Source organism: Saccostrea echinata, unplaced genomic scaffold (genome assembly GCF_033153115.1).
Source record: "Saccostrea echinata isolate AGI-Se365-2 ecotype Australia unplaced genomic scaffold, CSIRO_AGI_Sech_v1 ptg000099l, whole genome shotgun sequence".
Lineage (NCBI taxonomy): Eukaryota > Metazoa > Mollusca > Bivalvia > Ostreida > Ostreidae > Saccostrea > Saccostrea echinata.
The window spans coordinates 120,143-135,908 of record NW_026889848.1 but is presented as its reverse complement, the minus strand read 5'-3'; positions in this window follow the sequence as shown (position 1 = coordinate 135,908).

Below are 15,766 nucleotides of genomic sequence, written 5' to 3'. Positions count from 1 at the left end.
ATATTATTTATATCTTATATATATATATATATATATATATATATATATATATATATATATATATATATATATATATATATATATATATATATATATATATATATATTTATTTTATGTTTTCTTTCCAGCACATTTCTTTCATAAATATTTCTTTTTGCAATTTTCATTTTGCTGAAATTATTGATGCAAAAAGTAATGGTCTCTCTAAAGTGGAGACAAAACTCATAATTTACTTCAGTGATATAACTGTATAATCATCTAATCTACCTAATGTCATAGACCTTTTATCAATTAACAATAGTTTATTTTATTCAAATGTCGACTCGCAAATATATATATATATATATATATATATATATATATATATATATATATATATATATATATATATATATATATATATATATATATATATATATAGTTAGCTCAAATAAAAAGAACTACTGTGTTAACTGTGTCATTCTAGACATTCTATTAAACTCAGTTTTATGATAAAATCGTAGCGGGTAAACAAACTAGAGTACACGCGGCTCTCTAAGATTTTTTTTTTCAAAATGGAAGTATTTTTTTTAAACGATCACTGGATCTTTGGACATTCACTACAGACTGGCTCACTATAGCAATAGCAAAAGAATAATACGAAAATATTTACAAAATATTTCAACACATACTGCTAGGCTAGGGCAGCTCCTCTTCAAATGCCTTTCCACTGCTGAAGTCTCTGATCAGTTCTGTTCACTAAACCCGTACATGTACTTGTTTGTGTGTAATATCTATGATATTGCTAATAACTCTTCAAAAAATCTCCGAATCTCCCTTCAACAAAGGAGCATTATATTTTCTTGCAAACAGGTTCTCGAAATGATCCAATTTGCAGACAAAATATCTGTAAGAAGTACGTTTCCTTCTAAGATTTTCTCCCAGATGTGTTATCATACTGAAGACTAAATGGTATGCATCTATATGTTTTTGTTCTGTCATGCTGAATAAAATGTATTTCGTTTCATTAGTTTACTGTAAAAGGATCTATAGAAGTTTGATCCATCTTTGAACAAATTATCCTCTGTTTGAGATTATGTTTTATGTTTCAGATATCATGCCAGAATTTGCTGCTGGTGGAGGATTGGTAATCATAGTCGTGACAGTCTTTATATGTTTGAGGTAAATAAATCTATTTTTCTCCCCTGAATTAGTAACATTGTTATCATTTCACTAGCCCATGCATGAACATCTTTTCTTGATTTTGTAATTTGATATTGTAGTTTTTTTTAAAGTAAATTGATTTTGTGTAACAAGAAAAGTTTTCTTCTCAATTTATAGAGTAAGAAAAGGGAACCATAAAAATAAATTGGAAGGGGATCAGGGGCCAGGGAGCAGAAATGACACTTATCTATACCCAATCACTCTGTACCATTCTTCTAAACCGACTTACAATGTTACAAATTCAACCGAACATCGGACGGAGGTGACAATCGGGGTAGTGCCGACTCAGAAAAACAAACTACAAAACAATACTCGGACTGATGATTTGAATCAAGATCAAGGTAGACCGATTTCGATAGAAGTGGAACATAAACGTGCCCTTTCACCTCAAAATTTACCATACACGGATGAATATATCCCATTGAATATGATGCATGCGAAAACTGAAAAAAGTGATTGAATCAATTTCACTTTAGGAATCAAACATCACATTTAGAAGCAATACTGTTATCAAATGCAACTATATTTGAAGAAATAAGTCAAATAACTACTAGTAATTAAACATTTACTACTTATCCATTGCCAAAACGTGTTTGTAAATGTAAAAGTAGTCAAGCAGTAGCGTCAATTGAATGTACAGGGATGTTTAACCAAATTTTACTGTTGATTTAGTATGAAAATGTTTCTATTTCGCCCCTAATTTCTGTCGCAGCATACGTAGTCAAGTTCTCAAATAAATAAAAAGTTTAAATCTAACACCTCAAGACCAAGAAATAAGATTTCTGGTTTGCAAAATTTTCATTTCTTTTTTCTTGTCAAAGATTTTTCAAGCTAGTTTTCCTTTCTTTTTTTTAATTTCTTTTTTTTTTTTGGCTGACCCCTTCCTCCTTCAAAAACAAGCATGCAGATGTAGTTTGAAGCAAAACTAAGCAAAAAGCATTAAGTAGCTAAATATAGCTTTTCAATACACATATTTCTAAGGCTATGTAATGCAAAAAGTAAGAAATTTATTTTATGTTTATTTTTTCAGATACAAGTGTATGTACTTTTAAAATAATTTAACCGGTAATGGTGGCCCCTTGGTAGAACGCTTGCTTCGTAATCGGGAGGTACCGGGTTCGATTCTAGTTCCCGGTGATACGTCATACCTAAGGCGTAAACATAGGTAGTGACTGTTTCTTTGCCAACCAACCGACATTAGAAGTGAAAGTCACGGATATTTCGGATGAGACCTTTAAAACCGAAGTCCCGTGTTACGGTAGGCGTTGTTACGATAGAGAACCCTCTGTGCTCAATGACCCCGAGTGTCGAGCATAGATCTAAATTCGAAACCCTTCACCGGTTCACGGTGACGTCTCTTTATGAGTGAAAAATTCCCGAATTAGATGTTAAACAACATGAAATCAATCAATCCAAAAAATAAATGTAATTGTATATTTTTCATGTAGATTACATTCTTGCAAAAACTTTGTGCTTTTACATTCTGGTATACGTTCACTTTTAAGCCGTTATTAGTGAACTAAACTGTAGCTTCATTAATAATGGTAATCTCGCTGTATTATTTTTGTCCAATTCCTTAAACCCATTTTTTTTCAGAATTATAAGTTCTTAATTGACCATAAAGAGTTCAGTGTGATTCTGTAGTAATGACACTTAGAAATTTCTTGAAATGTTCAGATATTTTAAATTATGAGTAGGATTTTGTTTATTTGATATGAACTTTATATTCCAAGTCAGTGTTCTTTTTCATTTGAATTATATGTAGTTGAAGCCAAGAAATATAAATTGTGAATATGGAAGATCAGATCAACTATCAAATTCAGCTCACTGGTGAAATTTTTTATCTGCCAGGAAAAATGTTTGAAATAATTTTGTATATTCTATGGTTTGAATGACTTCTATACATTTTCTGAAACTTCATGATAGATATTAACATTGCAACCCGAACAGACACAACATAACAAAAAAACGACCCCCAACCGAACCCTGGGTTCGCTTTCGGGGTTCGCTCGGGGTCCGCTAGAGCCAGAAAACGAGTCCGGAGTTCGCTATTACGTAACAGAGCTGTCAATCAGGATTTCGCGTCGATCAATTAGTGCGTCGACCAGTCAGCATGCCGGTTTGCATTTCTGTGTAAAAACACGATACACTTAGAGTATAAGCAATGAGTGTTTATGTACAATTTAGATTTATTTTTATTTATGACTAAATATTTATGAATTACATTTCTCTAATCAAAAAAATTAAATAAATTGTCAGATAATTTCATAATTATTTATTAATTTTCATAAATTATAACTTAAATTTTATAAGTATCGTTTCAAACATGTACAGATTTTTAATCATACATTGAATATCTTTCTAGACAAGTTGTTAAAAAAACACATACATACAATATTCCTGAACTTTAACAACTATTTTCCCGTAAATTACTGTCCCCGACCCGGAATAATTTTAGGAACCCTTGTTTACACAAGCATTAAAAATACTTATTTAAATAAAAAACAAACAAACAAATTCTCAACTCAAAAGATTTTCATCTTGCCGAATCCAGTCTCGCTTAGTGATAATTCTAATAATTATGTAAAAAAAAAAAATCTCTCTGATTAAATTATGGTAATTTTATCAACGTCCTCTGTTTATCACTTACAAGTATACGTGCTTCATATATATATATATATATATATATATATATATATATATATATATATATATATATATATATATATATATAGAAAGCACATAGAAATTCACTTTTGTAAGTATACCCATTTCCGCCCCAGCCCGGGGTTGAAGTCTCGACCTGCGGAGTCTGTCTCCTAGCAGTACAGGAACAGCGCGCTAGACCGCTCGGCTATCTAGGCAAGTCAAAAAACTTGCTTTCGATGTCGATGGAATTCTCGCGGCGCTGTCCTACACTACACGGTCATTGAGAATGGAAGTGAGATACAGTTATTTGGACATTAGTTTTATCAGAGGATCGCTACCAATACCAATTGTATTGGTGACGATCCTCTGATAAAACTAATGTCCAAATAACTTATAAAAGTGAATTTCTCTGTGCTTTCTACATTAATATTTCTTCACTTAGGGCGGTTATATTAGTTTAAGAGTTGTTGTAAAATGTGCTTTATAAATAAAATTAATTTCATTACAACGTGTATTGGTAACGATCCTCTGATAAAACTATTGTCCAAATGACTGTATCTCACTTCCATTCTCAATGGCCGTGTAGTGTAGGACAGCGCCGCGAGAATTCCATCGACATCGAAAGCAAGTTTTTTGACTTGCCTAGATAACCGAGCGGTCTAGCGCGCTGTTCCAGTACTGCTAGGAGACAGATTCCGCAGGTCGAGAGTTCAACCCCGGGCTGGGGCGGAAGTGGGTATCCTTATAAAAGTGAATTTCTCTGTGTTTTCTATATTAATATTTCTTCACTTAGGGCAGTTATATTAGTTTAAGAGTTGTTGTAAAATGTGCTATATATATATATATATATATATATATATATATATATATATATATATATATATATATATATATATATATATATATATATATATATATTTATTTATTTATTTATTTATTTATTTATTTATATATATATTTATATATATATATATATAAAAGGTAGAAAAGTGGTTGTCTTTTGCAATTTCTATGGGGTGTTGAAGGCCATTTACTATAGTTCTCAGTGGATGGCTCTCCTTGTGTACTTTTGGATTGGCCTGTAGTTTACCGGAAGATATTTCTGTTGGTAAAAGGTAGTGATGTAACTCAGTCGAGATAGATCCTCTTTTATGCATGTTATTAACTAACTTGTTTTTAATTTTATTGGTTATTTGTTTTCTTTTTGAGAATTGCAAAAAACAACATTTTTCTACCTTAGATATATTGACGATATTTTTGGGATCTGGACGGGAACAGAAGATGAACTGCATGATTTCCATACGACTGCTAATAAAAACACCCCAACATTCAACTTGACCTCGTTTTTCAAAAATCAAAAAGAGTTTCTTGATGTTTCTATTTCCCTGGAAAAAGGATTTCTTACAACAGATCTATACAGCAAACCAACTGACAAACACATGTTCCTTAACAAAACCTCCAGCCATCTCGAGTCTACAAAAAGTTCAATTCCGTACGGCCTTGGTCTTAGAGCACGTCGTATTTGCTCTACAGAGGAAAACTATCAAAACCATCGTGAAAAAGTGAAAAAGAACTTGAGAAAACGGGGCTATTCCAGTAGAGAAGTAGAAAAACAACTTGTAAAAGTGGATAAACTCAGTCGCTCGAATCTGCTGCATTATAGAAAAAATAAAACGCAATGTGATCGTATTCCCCTTGTATTGACCTAGTCTAATAGATAGATAGATAGATAGATAGATAGATAGATAGATAGATAGATAGAATATGCAAGGAGTAGAGCTTACAGGCGGTAGGATAAAAGGGGTGAAAGCGAACGCCGGGGGGTTCGCTCTAGCGGACATAGAGCTGACCCCGGACGAACTGGCAGGGAACCCAGAGCGCACGCATTTTTTTTAAATAGTGGACCCAGAGCCAACCGAAAGCGAATCAGGGGTTCACTTATGGGTTTGCTCTGGTGTTAGGTTGTGTCCGGTAGGTACTGTTGTATTGTATTTAAGAGCCATTCTCTGTAATGACGTGAACTTTTATATAGGATCTGTGGCACGCATAGTCTCAGAATTTATCCAAACTCTCTATGATAAAAGTCTTTGATTCCGTAAACTCAAATCAGGCAAAAATTGGTTGCTATGTGTCATGGTTACCATAGCAACATGTCCTACAGTTTAAAAAATGGCATTTTGTAACATGTTCAGAGTCGCACAGTTAACGTTTGCAGCAAAGCAAACAAGTGGCAATGACTGTTTCTGAAAGTTGAAGGCCTGGTGTCTTAAATGCATAATAAACATGTTTGGTAAATCAACTATTACATATGTTAATACGGAAACAAAGTATTCGAAAGAAATAATTTTGTTCATTTATTTTTGTAAAGTCATGCACTTAAGAATAAAAACAATTACATGTATAGGTTGAAATGCAAGCAAATAATAAAAAGATAATTGTTACATATACCAAAGACAAAATATGATAGTTCTTATAGGTTGGCAATGGTTGCCATGGTTGAAATACCACAAAGGGATCTGAAATTTACTCTTTTAGTATTTTTAATCTTATCCTATCTTTTTAAAAAGCATATTTCTATGTAACTGATGATCAATTTCTGAAGGCATATGTGTGACCCTATAATTTTCACATTTCAAAAAATTCAAATTCAATTCTTTCAATAGAGCGCTGCTATGGAAATAAGCCGAAAAAATATGCATAAAAATCTGAAAATATTCTGTTTCCTTGGAAACATACTCTTGTACATGTATGTAGATTCCCAAAACTTTAATGATTGATATTTAGGAACAACTAACCTGACTTTCAATTTTGACTACGACCCAATTTCTAACTCGATGCAAAAAGCTGGCACATGGGGTTTAATTTTGATAAAAAATTAACAAAATTGAACATTTTATCTTCTTGGTAACCATAGCAACAGTGTTGTGTTTTTCAACAAACTTTATCAATATATTATATTCAACTTTAGTTCTACTAGATAAGTACTGTTCAAGTTGAGTTGATATGTTTCTTGATTAAAATGTAAGTAAATTTCTAAGGCAGCAAAAAATATATCTTTTAACAACTGGTACGTTGTTTTCATGGTTACACTACAAATTGCGCGGCTAGGATAAGGCTGTCCGTGAAATATCAAACTGTTCCAACTGTAGTAACTTCTCTGAACTACCTAGATGTGACGTGATAATAGCATATGACGTCAGGTCACTGCATACCTGAACTGACATGAAGGGGAAAGTGTTATAACTTCTACATTCCTGTCACATGACTTGTAAAGATTTTTTTGCGTTGTTGTTTGATTCAAGTGTCTGGATTGTTCTTTAAGCTTAAGTGTGCTGTTATGATATTGAACATTTGCAATGTAATATCGTTATTTCCTTAACTTGTACTATATACATATATTCAAACAATACGCGGCTATGATAAGGCTGTCCGAAGAATGTCACAATGTACCAGCCGTAGTTACTTCTCTGAACTACCTAGATATGACGTCATTATGGCATATGACGTCAAGTCACTGCAAATTTGAGCAGACATGACGGGGAAAGTGTCATAACTTTTACATTCCTTTCACATCACATGTAGAATTTTTTAAGTTGATGTTTAATTCATGTGTCTGGATTGTTGTTTTAAGACTGTTATGATGGTGAATATTTGCAGTATAATATCGTTATTACTTTTTCTTGACTAACATGTACGTATTCAAACAATTACAAAAAAAGAATGTGAAATGCTCCCCCTTACACGTCCGTAGACAGAGTAAGAATTTATAAATCTTATGTATATTAGACTGGAACAAGTGAATAATAAGGATTAATTGAAGATATTCTGTGTGAATCTACTAGAGATATATGTCCTCTAACTGAATTTTGCTGGGGGATTGTATGTCATTTATCCTATTTTGTATAAATTGTGATAAAGAGTTGAAAATGACCCCTTGTATGTGGGTAAGTTGAATTTCTCGTGCAATATTTTCTTAAGAAATAAAATTCAGACTTGCCCCCAGCACTTTATATATACCCAAGAATACGTTTAATTAATTTATGTAACAAGCCGTTCACAATAATTTTGTTTTTCACTTGTGCCGATGCGATGTTTGTGCAACATTTAAGAAAATTTATAAGTGTCCGTCACGTGATCAACACAGTCATATGACATCACAAAAATGCTTTTCTATAATATCTTATTCAATTTAACTGTGTATTTATACATAGATTACAAATTGAAATCAAAACATAGTTCAATATAAAATAGTATATATCTAATGCATATAAACCCTTCGGACAGCCTTAACATAGCTGCGTAACAAAAAAAAACTTGACTGTGAAACGCTCCCCCTTACACGTCCGTGGACAGAGTAAAATTTATAAATCGTGTATATATTCGACTAGCAGAGGTGACTAATAAGGATAAACCCAGCAGGCACACAACGTTGTTTAAACGTTGAATATTAGTTGAAAATGGGTTTAGACGTTGATAAATCTAGATTCAATATTGATTCAACGTTGACTTTTCAACGTAGAAAATGTAACGTTGTTTCAACATTGAATTCAAATTGAGTTGAATTGCCAACATTGATTCAACGTCGGATCTTCGTCGAGCGGGAATCCTATTTATGATAAATAATTCGAACTATAATAATGTCGGACTATAACATTGTCGTACCATAACGAAGTCGGACTTGACAAAGTCGCATACCGTATATCATTAATAACTATAACAACTAACAAGAATGATAAATATATGAATTTTACAAATTCAGTGATTAATATGAATTCAGTACGAATTTGCCAAAGTACGAATTAAGAGCATGCGCAGTAGGACATCCGGGAAATATTGAACTGTTTTGATAATTTTAAGATTTTATATATACAGCTGTTTTAAGATTTTAAAAATTAACTCGATTTGTTATTTATCTTAATTGCTCATGATTATGGATGTTTTCGAATTTCAACTGACGCCAATTTCAGTTCAATATTTTTTTAAAGAATGCATAAAGACCACATTGAAGACTATTCTATTGTGTAGTTTAGTTAATTGATCTTCATAGTTTGAGAGTATTACATCTTGTGTATGTTAAGTGTTAGGATATATAGCATAAACGGATCAAAGATTCTGTAAAAGAAAAAAAGAGGGGATGGCCACTTGAACATGTTGTAAGGGGAAGTCAACCATCTCCACCGAAGGCTTTTGGGCAGTTTTCACGGCGCACCGAGTCCCGTTTACATCCCATTCTCACGTCTGTAACATCTAAAGAAACCCTGAATTTTATTTTCAGATTCTTATGGATATGTCTTTGTATAGCTTTACTGGGGGAAGGGGGGAGGGGGGGGGCAGTCAGGAATTCCCCGTCTGTTTTCCAGCATATCCCTCCCCCTTTTTTTATTTGATAAGTAAATCATTATTTTTAAAGCAATTTCCTCTTTTAATGATTTTCTTTTCATGTGTTGGATTTGAGTTTTACTTGTAAATAATTGTTTTATGGAATATTGAAATGCTGCACAATTTAAGTTTAGGTTGAGAAATTCATGTGTAAGTCTTTTGCTTTGATGGAACACAAACTTTTAACGAATTTTTCTTTACTTTCCTGTTACACTTTCAATTTACTTCATTTTACTTTGTGTTTTGTGAACAGTAGGCATGGCTTATAAAGGGATGGAAGAGATATCATGCAGAAATAGATTTTATCTCACGGCCAAACAATGATATAGATGTACCTTGTAAATGAAGGACATTCCAGCACCTAAAAGCCTTCACCAAATTAAGCAGCTGATGAATGTTAACACATGGAAATCAAATGGTACAGTGCATTACCTATTCTCATTACACTTTAAAAATTTGCATTTTAAAGTTTTATTAATAACTATCATTTGCAATTCCAAGAAATAAACTAATTTTTGCATATATGTGTTAATTTAATAATTCGTTTTAAAAAATACTGGATTGATTATTCATAATTTGGAAAAAGCGCAATATATTAATTGTTTTTTAAGTGTTCGTTAATTTTCACTGAAAGATAATTTTGGAATAAAAAGATTATGAGACTGAACACAATTTTAACATATTTCATTATACAAATATTTATTATATCAAATTGTACATTGTAGGGGTAATCAACTAAAACGCTGCACCATTCTCTCCACTCAGAAGACCAACATAATCCAGGAGAGATCTCTAATCAGGCGCCCCTAATCAGGACACCAACAACACCCCAGGAGTCCAAAACCACCCACGAAGACTAACACCACCCTCAGGACTCCAACACCAGGATCCGGTTGCACGAACGTTAGTTAAATTAACTCCCAGTTAGTGCCGTAACTAGCTGTTAAATTTTTAACGACGAGTTACGTAACTGTCAGTTAAAATTTTGTTGTTCGAAAGCCTATTAAAAATAAATTAGCTAACTCACATTTAATTGATGTCTTATAGTTAACTTTCAGTTAAAATCGTTCTACACGCGCGCGTTCCCCGTACCTACGGGCTACGGCGAAGTAAAAATGGCTGCAAGTGTAAAGCGAGATAGCTATGACGTCACAGCCTACTCCACTGCGTTACGAAGGCTATGCAGCGGCTGTAGACATTGTGACTGTTGCATTACGGGAGTAGGTATCTATCATAAACAATATGGCGGTACATTAAACGAAAGTAGGTTCCATTAACATAACAAAGGTAAATATTTATGAACTGAGAGAAATTTAAAAGAAAGATTTCATTGGTAAATTATGAGCAACAATGTATTATATATTGGAAGTGACTTAGAAAAGTTTTTGATAATCATTGTCGAAAAACACGGTGTTCACGTATCCTTTTGTGTTTCATTGTCGTGCGCTAATGTAATATAAATGTAAAAACAATGTGGTTTTTGTTAAGTTCAATCTATTTTTATTTATGTTTACTCACATATTTTGGGGGAATATACTTCCTCCGAATAAGAAAGCTCAAGCTGGCATACCAGCATGGTTTTGCAGTCATTGAAATTATTATCAAAGTATGTCAATTAAATATTTTGACAAGTTCCTGAATTTGATTTCATGTCCAGTATTTGGATTGGATTAAATTAAACACAAAAACAAAAGGAATGTTTGCAAGCTGACAGGAATCATAACTAACTTCACATGGATGGTTGATACAGCTATGCGTGCCTTAAAACAAACTAACCTGTGTCATCATAACTATATACTAATCTGGATAACATGATTCTAAAGTTGACTTGCAACAATTCACCATGTATGTATGCTTCAATATACCACCAAAAAAAAAAAAAAAAAAAAAAACTAAACTAAAATACATGTAATGGTATGATACTTTTTTAAATATATATGTACTTTAAACACATTAATTAAAAAATATTTCATGGTTTAATAATATACTGAATCCTGTTCAACTTTGCAATTTCATATGGAATAAATATAGCTGATGTTGTTTCCAGTTATCATATAGATACATAATTCTTGTAGTTGTGGTGTAATTCATCCTCCATGGAGAATCAGGACTTTAAGAAGCAGTGAAAGAAGAAGCATATTTGTAATGGATTCACAACCTCTCCAACATTGAGCCATGTGATGGTGAGACATACAAGAGGCCCAAGGGCCTTAACGGTCACCTGAGTACAATTTAGAGGATCCATAAACTGATAAATGAACAGGCCTGTAGGAAGCAATTTCACTTTGAGGGGGCACATTGCAACCATACATTTTCAGTTGGAGGGGCACTATCAACTACCAAAATTCCTTGACAAGCAAAAAAAAAAGAATAAAGGGTCATCAGACGTTATTATTGAGGGGGCACAAGCATGTAAAAGCTATGATTTCTATAATATTCAATATATTGCCCCCCCCCCCTGTGCCGCCCCTCCCCCCTCGGTTCCTATGGTCGTGATGAAGCTTTGTTGCCCCAAAGTAGGAAAAATAGTATGATTAGGATCAACAAAATAATTGGTCTAGTATCTATCTGTCCCACAATATCACTGTAACAATGCAGATTATTAACAAAATATCTATTTTTTAACCCCATATTGTTACCTCTCACATTTGTCTCTCTTGGCCTTTAATATCATATTGTTACCTCTCACATTTGTCTCTCTTGGCCTTTGAAGAACATTTAAGAAGATAAGCTATTTTATCTCATTTTTATTCATCTATTATTTTCAAGTCTACCTGATCATTAAAACTACAATAAATGTTCTTGCATAATTCTCTTATTCTGTTAACCTTTCGTTGACAAATACATTATTTACAGTGATTAATTATCAATTTGAAAGGTGAATTGCAAAGGGGAATAACTTCGCTCAGTAGAATACAAATTAATAGAGACCTTGCCAGGACCAGAACACTAGACTAAATGGTCCAGATGTTCAAAATTCTGGTAAAAATACCCTTGCTTATTAAAGATTTTCCTCTGTTTGCCTCCAATATGCCCAAGAGCAGAGAAGATTTTCAAAGAAGTAATGCATTTTCACTACAGATTTAACACAGCCCTATTCTGATACCAGAACCCATGAACCAAGGGTCATGAAATTTACAAATTTGAGAGAGGTACCTTCATCATCATAACTATGCAATAAGTTGAAGATTTTCAAAAATTCACACATTTTCGCCATATTATCAATAGAGCCCCCCCCCCTCGGAGAAACACCAGAACCCCTGGGACCACAAGTTTAAAAAATAAAAGCACCCTTGCTTATCAAAACTATACATTTGTTTCTTTGCTTTATAACCAGGAGTAGATAGAATATTTTGAAAAAAAAGTATGCACTTCCACTATATAATCAATAGATCCCCCCTTTTACCAGAACCCCTGACCCTGGAGCCATGAATTTCACAATTTTGGAAGAGACATTCTTCCTAATCATAAGCATGCACTTCCTTTGTTTAAATAATACCCAGGAGCAGAGGAGAAGATTTTCAAAGATTAATGCATTTTCACAATTTAATCCATAGAGCCCCATCCTAACACCAGAACCCCTGAACCAGGGGCCATGAAACTCACAGTTTTGGAAGAGGCAGCCTTGTTCAACATAACTAAGTAATTAGTTAGCTTATTTAAGTTGTTTCTGAGAAATGTTAACACACGACCGACAACGACAGACGTAAACAGATAGCAATAGGTGACTCAGGTAACCTAATAAATCCATTGCTGTGTGGGGAAAAAAAATGCTGACAGATTAGCCATCAGATGTAGAATAAGGTGAGTATGTTTTATTGATTAAATGCAAAAAAAAGTGTGTATATGAGTAATGATTCTGGACAAAATCTTTGACTGTCCTGTCAAAAATTCATTGTTTCTTTCCTGAACATTAAACATGCCAGTAGGGGAAAAAAAAGGAAGATTTTTAAGAATAATGAATGTTATCCAAAGTAATCTATATCCATGTTTACAAGACAAAGTTATTTAATGTAATTATAAGTTTCAAGTGTAGAAAGTATAATTGATGACTTGTGAAACCAAAAATGGTATTGCATAAATCCATTAAGGATTAAATGCCTCAACATTTTCATTCTCAATTTAATGATGTATTTCCAATTTGAATTTTTAGTGCATACAGCATATACATCTATAATCTGAAAATTTAAAGAGTATGTTTAAAATTATCTTTTTGTAGATAAACTGACAATTTATGCATGGAGTAACAACTACCACATAGAACTTTTCCATCACCTGGATATAAAAGAATGAAGTGTTGGATTTTAGGTGGATGTGGCACTGTCATATTATAATGAAACTTTTAAAGCTATGCGAGAACCAGCCAAGAATATTTCATTGTTGGAGCTAGAACAATTAATATCAATTACATGAATATTTTGAAAGTTAAAAATCAGTGTTAACCATGTTATTTGAAAGGGACATTCATTTTGTAGATGTTTATATAAAAGTCAAACTTTTTAGATTGTTATTTCTTACAATTATTATTAAAGCATGTAATAAATACTTTGTACTTCATTGTATTTCATTATACAAAAAAGGTACCCTTAAGGATATCCGATCCTCAGATAGGAACAATAACTCTTAAATCTATTATTTAATTTAAAAAGTTTCAAAATGAAGCTTGAAATTGAAATATTTTCTTGCAACAATTTTCATTTTATGCATCTCAATATGATTTAAGGTTCTTTGGAGGCAATACCATGAGTAAATACACGTTATTCTGTGAAATCCAAGACATTTTTGTGAGCATTTTCATTTACTGAAAAGCTGATTTTCAGAACCTGAGGATCGGACTACCTTAGAAGTAATTTCATAATAGTAGCTGAAAGTCTTCCCGTAATTTGAATGAAGATTTAAGACTGAAAACTTAAGGAGTTACAATATCTCATGAAAGTCTCAATATATAAGCAGATGTGAAGATCTGGCCTCTGAGACTACAAAACTGAGAATGGACTTGATTCAAAATTGTGATTTTAAAAATCAAGTTTGAGATAACATCAGTGCTTAAAAAATTGAAGGATTTCATAATATTCTAATTCAAAAATATGATGAAAACTTTGTTTCATTATCAAAACGTTTTACTCCGCTTGACGTTACTTTTAAAATATGCTCAATTTGAAGCCATTTTTGGATGAAAAATTGTCTTATTGTCTACACTGACATTTAATTATAAGGAATGTAGCTTATTTTAACCTATGTTATATGATATAACATAACTTGGGGCAGCTTACGCTTTGTTATAAGAAGCGGTTTATAAAGTGTAAACTGCCCCAAGTTATGTTATATCATATAACATAAGTTTAAATAAGCTTCATTCCTAAATTATTAATATTTTGACATAAGTCTGTTCTCGGTTTCCTTTTATGTTGCAATTGCACTGAATAAATCTGAATGACAAGGTTCAATTACATACTCTCCCAAAAAAATACAGTTGAACTTCGGTATCTCGAATACCATGGATATGTCAAAGTGATTTGGAAGTCCAAATCCCTTTTCTTTAAGTACCAGGTATTTTACCCCATATATCTCGAATCATCAGATATCTCAAAGTTTTTTCTTGGTCCTACTGAATTCGAGATAATGAGGTTTGACTGTACTATATCAATGCATTCACCTTTACACAAAGTTGAATCCACATTATATTGGTATATGCCTTCATATTAACATGACGAATTACGACCCTGCTCTATCATAATGATTTCTGAAAGATTTTTCCTACGTATGCCTGTAAACATTTTGTATTCCTTTGTAAACATCTGACCCCTTTTATGGGAGGAATTTTAATGGCATAAATAAACGTGATGAACATGTTTACCACTTATGATGTCGCTTGTGAAATTACATTAATCGTTTATGACTTTCATATCAATCAATTTATGGTGATTTGACATAGCTGCTCAGGCCATTATTAAATTTTTTTGTTTGATGTACTCCGATTCACATTTGTCAAGGTGAGAGAGTAGGTAGGAGTTTTTTGGTTTAAATTATCCGACATATTGATTGTTGTTATTTGTCAAAAAAATCTGAGATAATTGGAAATTTATGGATGTTTACATTATACACCATGAAGCTAATAATATAGACACTCTAATATTTATTGATGTATTTTCAATCTTAAAAGCATTCTAGAGAAATGATAAACCTTAATTTGAAAAATGATATTGACAATTTGTAGCTGAAAGGAAAAAAGAAAAGAAATTTGAAGTACTGAAAAACACCCCATCATAGTCGGAGCACATCAAACAATTTTTTTATTGTTGGCCTTATATATACATGTATAGGCTTAATTACACCTTGTTCGTTCAAATAGTGTTTCATGAGGAGAAACATCTGCATTTGTAAATATTATTGCATGGATATATATATATATCCATGCAATAATATATATATATATATACATACAGAGTTATGCCCCTTTTCTACAGTAATTTGTATAGGAAATCAAAACATGCTAAAATCATGTTTTCCCCTCATTACCGTAGATTTTTTAAAC